This window comes from Acinonyx jubatus, chromosome A1 (genome assembly GCF_027475565.1).
Source record: "Acinonyx jubatus isolate Ajub_Pintada_27869175 chromosome A1, VMU_Ajub_asm_v1.0, whole genome shotgun sequence".
NCBI lineage: Eukaryota > Metazoa > Chordata > Mammalia > Carnivora > Felidae > Acinonyx > Acinonyx jubatus.
In genome coordinates, this window is record NC_069380.1 from 122,476,192 (window position 1) to 122,488,962 (window position 12,771).

Below are 12,771 nucleotides of genomic sequence, written 5' to 3' on the forward strand. Positions count from 1 at the left end.
TTTTAAGTATACTTGACACTATCCATGTAGTTTTGTAATGTGTCTTTCTTTCTTTCTTTCTTTCTTTCTTTCTTTCTTTCTTTCTTTCTTTCTTTCTTTCTTTCTTTTTTTTCTTTCTTTCTTTCTTTCTTTCTTTTTAAATTTTCTTTAAGGAAGGGGGTGTGCCTGGCTGGTTCAGATGGTACAGCATGTGACTCTTGATCTCAGGACCGTGAGTTCAAGCCCCACATTGGGCATGGAGTCTACTTAAAAAAATAAAATTTTATTTTAATTCCAGTATAGTTAACATACAGCGTTATACTAGTTTCAGGTGTACAATATAGGGATTCAGTAATTCTATACATCATTCGGTGCTGATCATGATGAGTATACTCTTCATCTCCTTCACCTATTTCACCCATCCACCTACCCACCTCCCCTCTGGTAACTATCAGTTTGTTCTCTATAGTTAAGAGTATGTTTTTTGGTTTGTCTCTTTTTTCCTTTGTTCATTTGTTTTATTTCTTAAATTACACATATGAATGAAATCATGTGGTGTTTGTCTTTCTCTGACTGACTTAGTCAGCATTACACTCTCTAGATCCATCCATGTTGTTGCAAATGGCAAGATTTCATTTCTTTTTTTTTTTTAATGTTTATTTATTCTTGAGACAGAGACAGAGCGTGAACAGGGGAGGGGCAGAGAGAGAGGGAGACACAGAATCTGAAACAGGCTCCAGGCTCTGAACTGTCAGCACAGAGCCTGATGCAGGGCTCGAACCCATGAACTGTGAGATCATGACTTGAGCCGAAGTTGGACGCTTAACCAACTAAGCCACCCAGGCGCCCCAAGATTTCATTCCTTTTTATGGAGGAATAATATTCCATTATCTAATAATATTCTAATATATATCTCTATCTATCTATATATCTCACATCTTCTTTATCCATTCATCTATCGATGAACACTTGGGCTGCTTCCATAATTTGGCTATTGCAAATAATACTGCAATAAACATAAGGGTGCATATGTCTTCCTGAGTTAGTGTTTTCATATTCTTAAAAAAATATATTTATTTTTGAGAGAGAGAGACAGAGACAGAGCATAAGTGGAGGAGGGTCAGAGAGAGAGGGAGACACAGAATCCAAAGTAGGCTTCAGGCTCTGAGCTGTCAGCACAGACCCCAAGCGGGGCTTGAACCCACTAACTGAGAGATCATTACCTGAGCCAAAGTTGGACACTTAACCGACTAAGCCACCCAGGCACCCCAGTGTTTACACATTTTGGAGGTAAATACCCAATAGTGAAATTGTTGGATCATGTGGTAATTCTATTATTAATTTTTTGAAGAAACTCCATACTGTTTTCCACAGAGGATGCAGTAGTTTACATTCCCACCAACAATGCAGGAGGATTCCTTTTTCTCCACATCCTCACCAACACCTGTTGTTTCTTGTGTTATTGATTTTAGCCATTCTGACAAGTGGTTTTGATTTGCATTTCCCTGGTGATGAGTGATACTAAGCATCTTTTCATGTATCTGCTGGCCATCTGTAGATCTTCTTCGAAGAAATGTCTGTTTATGTCTCCTGCACATTTTTTTTAAGTTTTTTTTAAGTTTTTTTTTTTTTTTTTGAGAGAGAGAGAGAGCATGCAAGTGGGGAGGGGCAGAGAGAGAAGGGAAGAGAGGATGTGAAGCGGGCTCTGTGCAGACAGTACAGAGCCTGATATGGGGCTCTAACTCACAAACCATGAGATCATGACCTGATCTGAAGGCAGACACTTAACTGATGGAGCTACCCATGCACCCCTGAACATTTTTAAATTGGATTATTTATGTTTTTTAGGTGTTGCGTTGTATAAGTTCTTTATATATTTTGGATACTAACCCAAAATTAGAGGGGTTAGTATCCAAAATATAGATCAGATATCAGAGATATCTTTTGCAAATATCTTCTCCCATTCAGTGGGTTGTCTTTTAGTTTTGTTGATTGTTTCCTTTGCTGTGCAGAAGATTTTTTTTTTTTTGGTATATTCCTAATAGCTCATTTCTGCTTTTGTTTCCCTTGCCTCAAGAAGACATATCTAGAAAAATGTTGCTACAGCCATTGACAGAGAAATTATTCCCTGTACTTTCTTCTAGGATTTTTATGGTTTCAGGTCTCATATTTAGGTCCTTAATCCATTTTGAGTTTATTCTTGTGTATAGTGTAAAAAAGTGGTTCAGTTTCATTCTTTTGCACGTAGTTGTCCAGTTTTCCCAATACCATTTGTTGAAGAGGCTTTTTCCCAAAGCATATTCTTGCCTCCTTTGTCAAAGATTAGTTGACGATATAATCACAGGTTTGTTTCTGGCCTCTCTATTCTGTTGCATTGATCTATTTTTGTGTCAGTACCCTCCTGTTTTGATTTCTATACCTTTGTAGTTATCTTGATATCTGGGATTGTTATACCTCCAGTTTTGCTCTTCTTTTTCAAGATTGCTTTGGATATTCAGGGTCTTTTGTTGTTGCATACAAATTTTAGGATAATTTGTTCTAGTTCTGTGAAAAATGCTGTTGGTATTTTGATAGAGATTGCATTACATGGATTGATAGGGACTGCATTTATCCTGTAAACTGTTTTGGCTAGTATGGACAACTTAACAATATTTGTTCTTTCAATCCATGAGCATGGAATATCTTTCTATTTGTTTCTGTCATCTTAAGTTTCTTTTATCAGTATTTCATAGTTTTCAGAGTATAGGTCTTCCAACTCCTTGGTTAAGTTTAATTCTAGATATTTTATTATTTTTGGTGCTATTGTAAATGGGATTGTTTTTTTAATTTCAATTTCTGCTACTTCATTATTAATGCATTGAAATGCAATAGATTTCTGTATATTGATTTTGTATCCTGAGACCTTACTGAGTTAATTTATCAGTTCTAGTAGTTTTTTGGTGGTGTTTGTAGAGATTTCTATATATAGTATCATTTCATTGGAAAATAGTGAAATTTTTACTTTTTCCTTACCAATTTGGATGGCTTTTATTTTTTTGTTGTTGTCTGATTGCCATGGCTAGGACTTCCAGTAATATGTTGAATAAAGTGGTGAGAGTGGACACCCTTGTCTTATTCATTCCTGATCTTAGGGGAAAATCTCCCAGGTTTTCACCATTGAGGAAGCTGTTAGCTGTGAGTTTTTTATGTATGGACTTTATTGTGTTAAGGTATATTCCCTCTAGACCTACTTTGTTGAGGGTTTTTATCATGAATGGATATTGTATTTTGTCAAATGCTTTTTCTACATCTATTGAAATGATCACATCGTTTTTCTCCTTTCTTTTGTTGATATGCTTTTCCCCCTTTTTAAAAAAAGTTTTATTTATTTTTGAGAGAGAGAGAGAGACAGACAGACAGAGTGAGAGTAGGGGAGGGGCAGAGAGAGAGGGAGGCACAGAATCCGAAACAGCGTCTAGGCTCTGAGTTGTTAGCACAGAGCCTGACGCGAGGCTCGAACTTACAGACCCATGAAATCATGACCTGAGCCGAAGTCAGATGCTTAACTGACTGAGCCACCCAGGTGTCTGTCCTCTTTTTTTTTTTTTTTTTATGTTTATTTATTTTGAGAGAGAGAGAGAGAACGCACAAGCGAGTGGGGGAGGGGCAGAGAGAGGGAGACAGGGGATCTGAAACAGGCTCTGCACTGACAGCAGATAGCCCAATGCGGGGCTCAAACTCACAACCCATGAGATGCTGACCTGAGCCGAAGTTGGACACTTAACTGACTGAGCCACCCAGGCACCCCAGATATACTTTTCCTCTTAATAATATCTCACATCCCATTGTTGGTCTGTTAACTTTGGTCACTTGGTTAAGATACTGTCCTTCAGATTCCTCCATTGTAGTTACTCATTTAATTTAATAAGTTGAAAACTATGTTATTTCTTGTGTATTATAAATATTGATAGATTAAAATGAAACTCGAGGTACCTGGGTGGCTCAGTTGGTTAGGTGTCTGACTCTCAGGTTATGATCAAATGGTTTGTGGGGTTGAGCCCTGCATCGGGCTCTGTGCTGACATTGCAGAGCCTGCTTGGGATTCTCTCTCTCTCTCTCTCTCTGCTCTCCCCCCCCCCAAATAAATAAATAAACATTAAAAAAAAATAAAATGAAACTCTAACATCACTTCTTAAAGTATATAGAACAGAATGATTTAATTTGATACCTAATATCAACTTTAAAAAAAATGGGAAAAAGCTTTTTACCTCTTGAAAACTCTATTTTCATTCCCCATCTCCTAGAGAATGTTATCCTGTGTTTGAACATTTCTTATTGATCACCCTATCATGGTGTCTTGAAAAAATATGAATATTAATAAAACTGCATTTATTAAAAAAAAATAATAGCTCACAGATAGCTTTCAATTTCAATAAAAGTAAATATGTATCATCATTCTTAATGTCTATAGAATACCTACTATATTTATTTGTTCATTCATTTAATAAATATTCATATATGGACCTGACACTGAGATAGATTGTGGAGATGCAATCAGAGGTAAGCAAGTCGTTGCAAAAACAAATTTACCATTATTAAGTCAATTAGTTGGACAGTAAAGTTGTTCAATTTTGCTATTATAAAAGACTATGGGAGTGCCTGGGTGGCTCAGTCGGTAGAGCGTGCTACTCTTGATCTCTGGGTTGTGAGTTGGAGCCCCACATTGAGTGTAGATATTGTTTAAGAATAAAATCTTAAAGGGCACCTGAGTGGCTTAGTTGGTTGAGTGTCTGACTCTTGATTTCAGCTTAGGTCATGATCCTAGGGTCATCGGATCAAGTCCCATGTCCCGTTCCATGCTGAGTGTGGAGACTTCTTAAGATTCTCACTCTCTCTCTCTCTCCCTGCTCCCCACACTTCTCCCCAGCTTGCATGCACATGGACTCTCTCTAAAATAAAAATAATAAATAGAAATAAAATCTTAAAAAAATTATGATAAATATACTGCACATAAATTTTTGTGCACTTACTTGAATATTTCTTTAAAATAAATTCCTAGAAACATTCATCAATCAAAAGGAAATATTTTTAAAATATTGATGCAAATGCAGATTGGCTTCCAGGAAAGTTGTTCCAATGACCTTCTCATCAACACTGTTTATTGCTCCATATTCTTGCCAACACTGGGGATTAGTAAGTTTTAAAATCTTTGCCAATCTGATAGGAAAAAATTAAAATAAATGTTATCTCTCTTTCAACTGACAGCTCATATCTTTTGCCTTGGGATGTTCGTCTTTTTCTTAGTGATTTGTAAAAATAATTATCTACACTAAGAAAATTGTCACGTATTTTACAAACATTTCCCAATTTTTTGTTTGTTTTTGGACATAGTTTATATTTTTCATAGTTTGGGTATTTTTAACCATATTGAAGTTATTTTTTTCCCATGTAAAACAATTTCTGTGTGACCATGCATAATTTTAATAGTGATTGATAATTAATAAGCTTGTTGATTAAAAGCATTTGGGGGGCGCCTGGGTGGCTCAGTTGGTTAGGCATCTGACTTTGGCTCGGGTCATGATCTCATGGTTCATGAGTTCAAGCCCCGCATCAGGCTCTGTGCTGACAGCTCAGAGCCTGGAGTCTGCTTTGGATTCTGTGACTCCTTTTCTCTCTGTTCCTCCCCCACTCACTGTCTTTTCTCTCTCTCTCAAAAATAAATAAACATTAAGAAAAAAATATAAAAGCATTTGCAACCATCAAGATCCAGATTTTTGTGTGTAGAAACAATAGTACAAACTTCTAGATCCCTGTTGAATTCCTGGCAGGGGAAATGGAGACCCTCAGGAGAATGCACGAGGAAGAGTAGGTGACATGAAAGTCTGTTCCTTCGTGTGGAGAGGGGTGGTTTCTGCTGGGTGGAAAATGCACACTGAATGATTTAAAGAAAAGGAGTGGAAAAAAGAGGTAACAATCGGTTTGGCTGAAAGAGGTCTGGAGAGGAAGATGTGGTGGAAAGAGGGAAAGAGATGTGGTGCCAGTGGTACGGAGAGGAAATTTGGGGAAAGAGAAAGAGGCTTAAAGATAATTTTTAGGAAGTTTGTCAGTATGAATGCCAGTTTTCATAAAACCTGTGGCAACAAAAAAAAACCACATTGCTTATCATACTGTGAAGTTGAACTTGGACATAGTCTTGGTCCAAGGCAGGTGCTGGCAAAAGCAGTGCCAATCCAAAGCACCCACCTATATTTAGGGCCCCCATTGTGGTCACGTGATGCCCCAACATTCAAGCCATTGAAAATAATTAATCTGACCCACTCATGGTGACTTACTCCCCTGCCAGCTCTCTATTCAGGAATTTGTGCCAATGAGATGCTGGGAAAGGCTTACTGGAAAAAAGCAAAGTAAATGTCTCTCCTAATGAAAGGGGACAGTCAAGCTGTTGCCTCAGGTCTTGTGGCCTGGTGGAGAACTTGCCTTAGAAAGAAGCTAAATGGATGGGTAGCAGAGAGAAAGACAGAAGATAGCTGGGTCCCTAGTGAAATTATCAAACCACTGAACACACCTCCTAAAGTCTGCTGTACTTCTATTCTCTCCGTCATATGAAATAATAAATGCCCTAACTCACTATGCCTGTGGGAGTCAAAATATCTGTTTCTTGCAGTTGAAAGCATTCTAACACACATAGAGTAAAGTTTGAACAAGTTGGAACCCTGGCAAATGTATTGAAATCCTAAACACAATAGTCTGGACTTGTTCACACCAAATGTTTAGATTGGCTCTCTTTTTCAAGAGCCATTCTGAATTTTTCCCAGAATATGCTGTGTTCTCTCCCACTTCAAGGACTTTGCATATGTTGTTCCCTTTTTCTGGAACATTTCCTCCCTCTGCTCTTTGCAACCCTGACTCTGGCTCAACTTCAGGTCTCTATTAGAAATAAAGGGCTCCAGAGAGATTTCTGTGACTTCTCAGGCCTGAGCGGGTGTTTCCCCCATGTGCCCCCACAGAGCTCTGTGCTTTCATGGGCACAGCTTCTGTCAAATTGTATTGACTTTCCTGTATCTCCCTGTGCAGGCAGGGATATATCTGCATTGGCCACCATTATCTCTGCAGTGACTGGCATATTGCCATACTATGTTCTCAACATTTGTTGAATGAATAAATAAAAGAAGCATTCATTTTTCTACTTGGGCTTTACAAAGATTTTGCCTTTTACAAGAAAGCTTCAATTTGTTGTAAACATAGCCTACTTTTTGAAGAAAAAGTCTCTTAGAACAGAAAAAGGACATTAGATAGAAACTAAAGAAATCTGAATAAAGACTGGACTGGATTTTAATTAATAATAATAATAAAAAGGCAGGCTCTTTTTGTGCTGAATGCTTACTATGTAGAAAAGATAAAAAATTGAGATATAATTAACATACCATAAAATTCACCCCTTTAAGGTGTGTGATTCAGTGCTTTTAAGTACAGTTACAAGATTGTGCAACCATTTCCACTATTAAATTCATCAGTTGATAAACATTTGGGTTGTTTTTACTTTAGGGCTATGATGAGTGATGTTGCTATAAATGTTAGTGCATCAATTTTTGTGTATACCTATGTTTTCAATCCTCATAGCTATATACCTAGGAGTGAAATTGATGGGTCGCGTGAAATTGCTCAGTGTAACTATTTGAGGAATCTCCAAACCGATTTCCAAAGTGGCTGCACCATTTTACATTCCCACCAGCAGTGTATGAGGGTTCCAATATCTCCACATCCTAGTGAAGATTCATTTGAATTAAATTTATTTTAGGCAAACAGAATGCTGACCTGGAGAAATAGGAATGATACACTTTCTACTCATGTGATTAATGTGTATGAATCAAATACTCAGTAATAACCTCACCAACCTGCCATTTGACATCTAAGAGCTCCTAAGGACAAGGCAAAAGAAAAGACCATGACTAACTTAGGAAAGAATGACTGATGTAACCAGAGTTATCTGTTTTTTTTTTTTTTTTAAAGCAAGCATATTCAGTAAAGAGCCTGAAGTAAATTTAAATTTGAAAGTTATGCAGCAGTGGCCTCTGCTTAAGCCTAAACCATCCCCTGCTGGGATTCAGATGTGTCTGGGCCTGTTCAGTGGACTGTGCTGCCAGAAGCTGATTTGTAAAAGAGGCCAATAAACTCAGGAAAGATAATTTACTTAAGGGAAGAGAGACTCAAGCAAAAAAGTTTATTAAGCCTTTAGAGGGAATCATAGCTCCAAATACACAGGATTCCCCAAACCCTAGTCTTGCCTCCAGGTTATCCAGAACTCAGTCCCAGGAGACAAAGTTCTGTGCATAAAATCTGAAATCATCACTTCTATGCTTTGCATGTTTGTGTCCCTTCCACCCCACATTCCTCTGCTGAAATCCTTAAGCCCAGTGTGATGATATTAGGAGGTTGGGCCTTTGGAAAGAGCTTAGGTTGTGAGGGTAGAGCCCTCATAAATGGGATTAGTGCTATTATAAAAGAAACCCCACAGAGTTCTCTAGCCCCCTCTGCCATGTGAGGACACAGTGAGAAGCCAGCAGTGTACCACCCAGAGGAGGGCCTTTACTAGAACCCAACATGATTTGATCTTGGACTTCCAGCCTCCAGAACTGTGAGATATAAATTCCTGTTGCTTATAAGCCACTCAGTCTATGGTATTTCTGTTGTAACATTCCAAATGGACTAAGACAACTGTTTTTACTAGAAGCTCTAAGACAATGGATGAAAGGTAATACTGCCTCAGTAATCTACTCATAGAAATAATGTTACACAAAAGGGAGAGAGACTTCACGACCTCCAGCATATTCATCTCCATATTGGTACACTGAAGGCCCCGTGTTTCAGGGGTGGTGAGGGGGAAATGGGCCTGTAGGGGGTGGTTGGCTGGTGACACCGGAGGTTGCAGTGAGACAAGTTCCCACAACTGCATGAGTAATGAAGACGTAAACAGTTGACATCAGTGAAGAAGGGCAGGGCAGAAGCAGGCAGAGGTGGTAGCCCATGAACTTTCTGGTGAGCCCAGGTGATATGCTTTCTAGTGATTTCCAGAAGGGGTACTGATGGGGACTAGAGGTGAGGAAAGACCAGGATACATGTGGATCACCAGTATCTGTATGTTAAGACAGTGTATAGCATTTTGGCTGGTCTGGCTTAGGACAATAGAGTCTAACCATTAATGAAATAAAATTTAAAAAATAACTAGGTAGCTGAGGAATGAGCCAAATGGTTTTGAAACAAATGACTAAAAACACATTGTTCTTTTGGGATGACAGGTAGTCCTATAAAATAATTTTTTTTTCCACTTCAGAAGTCTTTGCTATTGTGATAACTGATGTAATAATGCTGTTTAATGGCCTTTCCTATTGTAGGTTACTATGTTGTTCTCACATTCAGGAACTTTCCATTGCTTCAGAGGTGAACTTTCCCACAGTGTTCTGTCTCATGACATTTGAGGTTATAGATGAAAAGGTAATTAGTGGTCAATGGCAGGAAAAGTAAGCAGCTAATACAATGTGTAATGATAAAACAAAACAAAACAAAACAACAAAACAAAAATGAACAACCTCAGTTGGATCCAAAGATGTTGAGTTAACATAAAGCCAATGCAACAGAACCTGTGAGGATAGCCACACCTTGGGGTTCTCCCATCTCATAAGGAAGCTGAAGGATGAATCCACAAATGCTACCTATTCTTTTTTTTAAAGATTTTTTTTTTATTTGTTTAGAGAGGAGGGGAGAGTGGGTGAAGGGCAGAGAGAGAGAGGGAGAGAGAGAATCCTAAGCAGGCTCAGCACTGTCAGTGCAGAGCCCAACACGGGGCTTGATCTCATGAACTGTGAGATCATGACCTGAGCTGAAATCAAAAGTCTGATGCTGAACCGACTGAACTGACCCGATGCTCCCATAAATGTTACCTTTTCAACCTCATGGAAATGAAACCATGCGATCAGACCTCTATTTTTCCAATAGGATGAAACACATTAAGTTCAGGCTAATGCTCTTTTTTGAAGAAATCATAAGTTATCATTAGACTCTTTTTCCATCAAAGAATAGTTTCCAGACTTCTAAGAAAGAAATATAACAGATCTCACCTGTTCTTGGTATGTGCTGAAGCATAAAAACAGGTCAAGGAGTGGTGGGGAGGTGTTTGTAAAATACCAAGAAGGCATGGTTGGAGAAGATGCCATCTTCCCTCTGTGTGTGGAGAAGAAAGATCAAAGCAATGGTTTTCACACTGCGGATTTGGTGGAGCACTAACTATCCTGAAATTATCCTGAGGTGACGGGAGGAGCCACATAGGTCCAATCAGACTGGCTGAGTTTTGAAATCTTTTGTATATTGGCTCTTGTTTAATATTTATATTTGAACATAGGGATTTGCTTCTCAAAGAAAGAGAGGAAGAGCACGAGAGAGTGAAAGAGAAAGAGATTGAGAGTGAGAGTGAAATACACTGGGGTTTGCTTAACTCTACTTCTGCAAATGTTATGGTTTCTCAGGAGGAGGCTTCGCCTGGCTGGATCCTGTGTGTTAATCACATTTGTAGCAGACTCTGTTGCTGTTTTCTTTACTCACACCGGGAATTCATCTATTCCTGGATCCCAACAGATGGTCTTGGCACTGCTTGTCATGGCTGCTTTGTGACTGAGCTGAGCTGCATGGTGGAAACAGCAGAGCCCTTGGCTGGGTCTGTCCCACCAACCCCTGGCTGACCTCTCATGGTGTACAACTCCACGTAGAGGGGAAGAAAACTCAGGAGCCTCACACAGGGGGCAGTTGAACTGCTGGTCCTGTCCAGAATTTGAGCAGCTCTGCTCAGGACAGCTGAGATTACATGAGAGTCAAGAAGAAGTCAGCCATTCCTTTAAGGGCCATAAACTTAACAGAAATGCCAAAAGATGACACAGCTAGAGGGAGGGCTTGAATGTTGGGTCACTTTAGCACTTAGCTCCCTGACTTTGGAAACAACATGTGAAACAACGTGGACACTACTGAGTCCAAAACCAGCTTTGATATTTGGCTGGCGTTTTTTTTTGTTATTGTTGTTGTTGTTGTTGTTTTGGTTTTTTGCTTTTTATTTGTTGTTTTGCATCTTTATACTCAGTCATTTTAAGACACTGTAGAGAGTCTTCTAATGTTTTCCATACATCATAATGGCATAAAACCATGAGAGGTACAGGGACAGCTAGCAAGAATTACAAATAAAGAATATAAGAAATATATGGAAAAAAAGGAAATTAGGGTGACATCTGTGAGCTTAATCAGTAACTTAATCTGGCAATGTAAAATTTAACCAGTTAAGAGAAAAGAGAACCATTTATTCTCTGATGAGCTCCTGATGAGCCCCAACCCTCACCTCAGGCGGGCTTTTGGCCTCCTTGGCCAACAGGCAGACGTGTCAGTTCCTGCTGGTCTTGATCCTGTCTGGCCTCTGGAACAACAGCCAACCATCGATCATTCAGCATTTCTCAGTCCTGAGCCTCTGAAAGCTACACGTGGCATTATTGGGAGTTCTTGGCTTGTTAGTAGGCCTGGAATTTGTCTGCTGCGCCCACATCTGGTCCCCAGATGGTAGGGCTGACCCAAAGCTTCCAGGTGTGCACTAAGCTGCAGGTCCCATGTTTGTTGCCAGTTTGGCAGCTTAGAATTTTGCCTGATTTTCACTGGGACTAGGAATCTGGTCCAGAAGCAGTCTGGAGTTGCCATACCTCTCCTGGCTCCTGCCAAGTCTGCTCAACCGTCTTTTCCCCTCTTACAGTCGTTCACCCCACATCAGGCTACACTCAAATTCTACACTTGTGATTTTGCAAAATTTCAACAGCAAAGCTGAGAAGACAGTACAACGAATGGCCACATACCCTTCACTTTGACTTACTAATTGTTAGCAGATTACCATATTTGTTTTCCCTTCTTTCTCTTTCTACACACACACACACACACACACACACACACACATAGCATAATTGTCCCACTAATGTCCTTTATGGCTATATTGTTTTCAATTCAGGATTCAATCAAGGATCATGCATTGCATTTAGTTGTCATGTCTCTTTAGCTTTCTTTGATCTAAAACAGCTCTCTTGCATTTTAAAACATCTTTCTTGACGTCAGTATTTTTGAAGAGTCCAGGATGACTGTTTTGTAGAATGTCCAGTTTGGATGTCTCGTGATCTCCTCCAGATTAGATGCAGTGGGACCACAAGGATGGCCTTTTTCCCTTCCTTGCACTGCTGCACATGCAGCATTTTGGGCAGAAATATCCTATAGATATGACTGCCTCTTAGGTATGGGCTGTGCCCAATGTCCACTTATCTTCCTCTGCACATCACTGCACAGTGACCATCTTCCCCCCACCCCAAGCAGAAGGCAGAACTGTAAGGGTGGCCAAGAAGTTTGGGCTGGGCAGATTTGCCTGGGCTCCCAAGGGCCTGGCAGGGAGCTGCCACCAGACACTATTCTGACAGTTCAGTCAGACTGGCTTGGTTCAGAAGGGAAACAGCTAGACTTTCCCTTTTGGATCTCACTTTTAATTGTCACAGATGAACTCCCAGATACACTGGGGTCTTAGAACTCTGTCATAGTCTAGTGGTAGGCCAAGAGGAAACAAACAGGGAAGAATTTCTACAGAAGTCACATCTGAAAGGCTTTATAGGCCCAAAGGCTTTAGTGTATAACCTTCAGAAGGTGGATAGAACTTCTGGACTCAAGCAGAATCTGTAGGAAAAGGGACTATCATGCTGGGCTTCAGAGAGAGACCGGAAGGACCAGAAGGAATGGAGACTGGATGTCTGG

The 12,771-nt window shown here is 39.7% G+C and overlaps 1 long non-coding RNA gene across 1 annotated transcript; it reads right to left on the bottom strand.

The window, feature by feature from the left end:
- Positions 1-9,671: 9,671 nt before the first annotated feature.
- Positions 9,672-11,910, bottom strand: LOC128315659 (uncharacterized). Its single transcript, XR_008298657.1, has 2 exons — positions 11,336-11,910; positions 9,672-10,176 (listed from the first exon to the last, which is right to left on the bottom strand). It is a non-coding gene; the product is annotated as an uncharacterized LOC128315659 (long non-coding RNA).
- Positions 11,911-12,771: the final 861 nt, after the last annotated feature.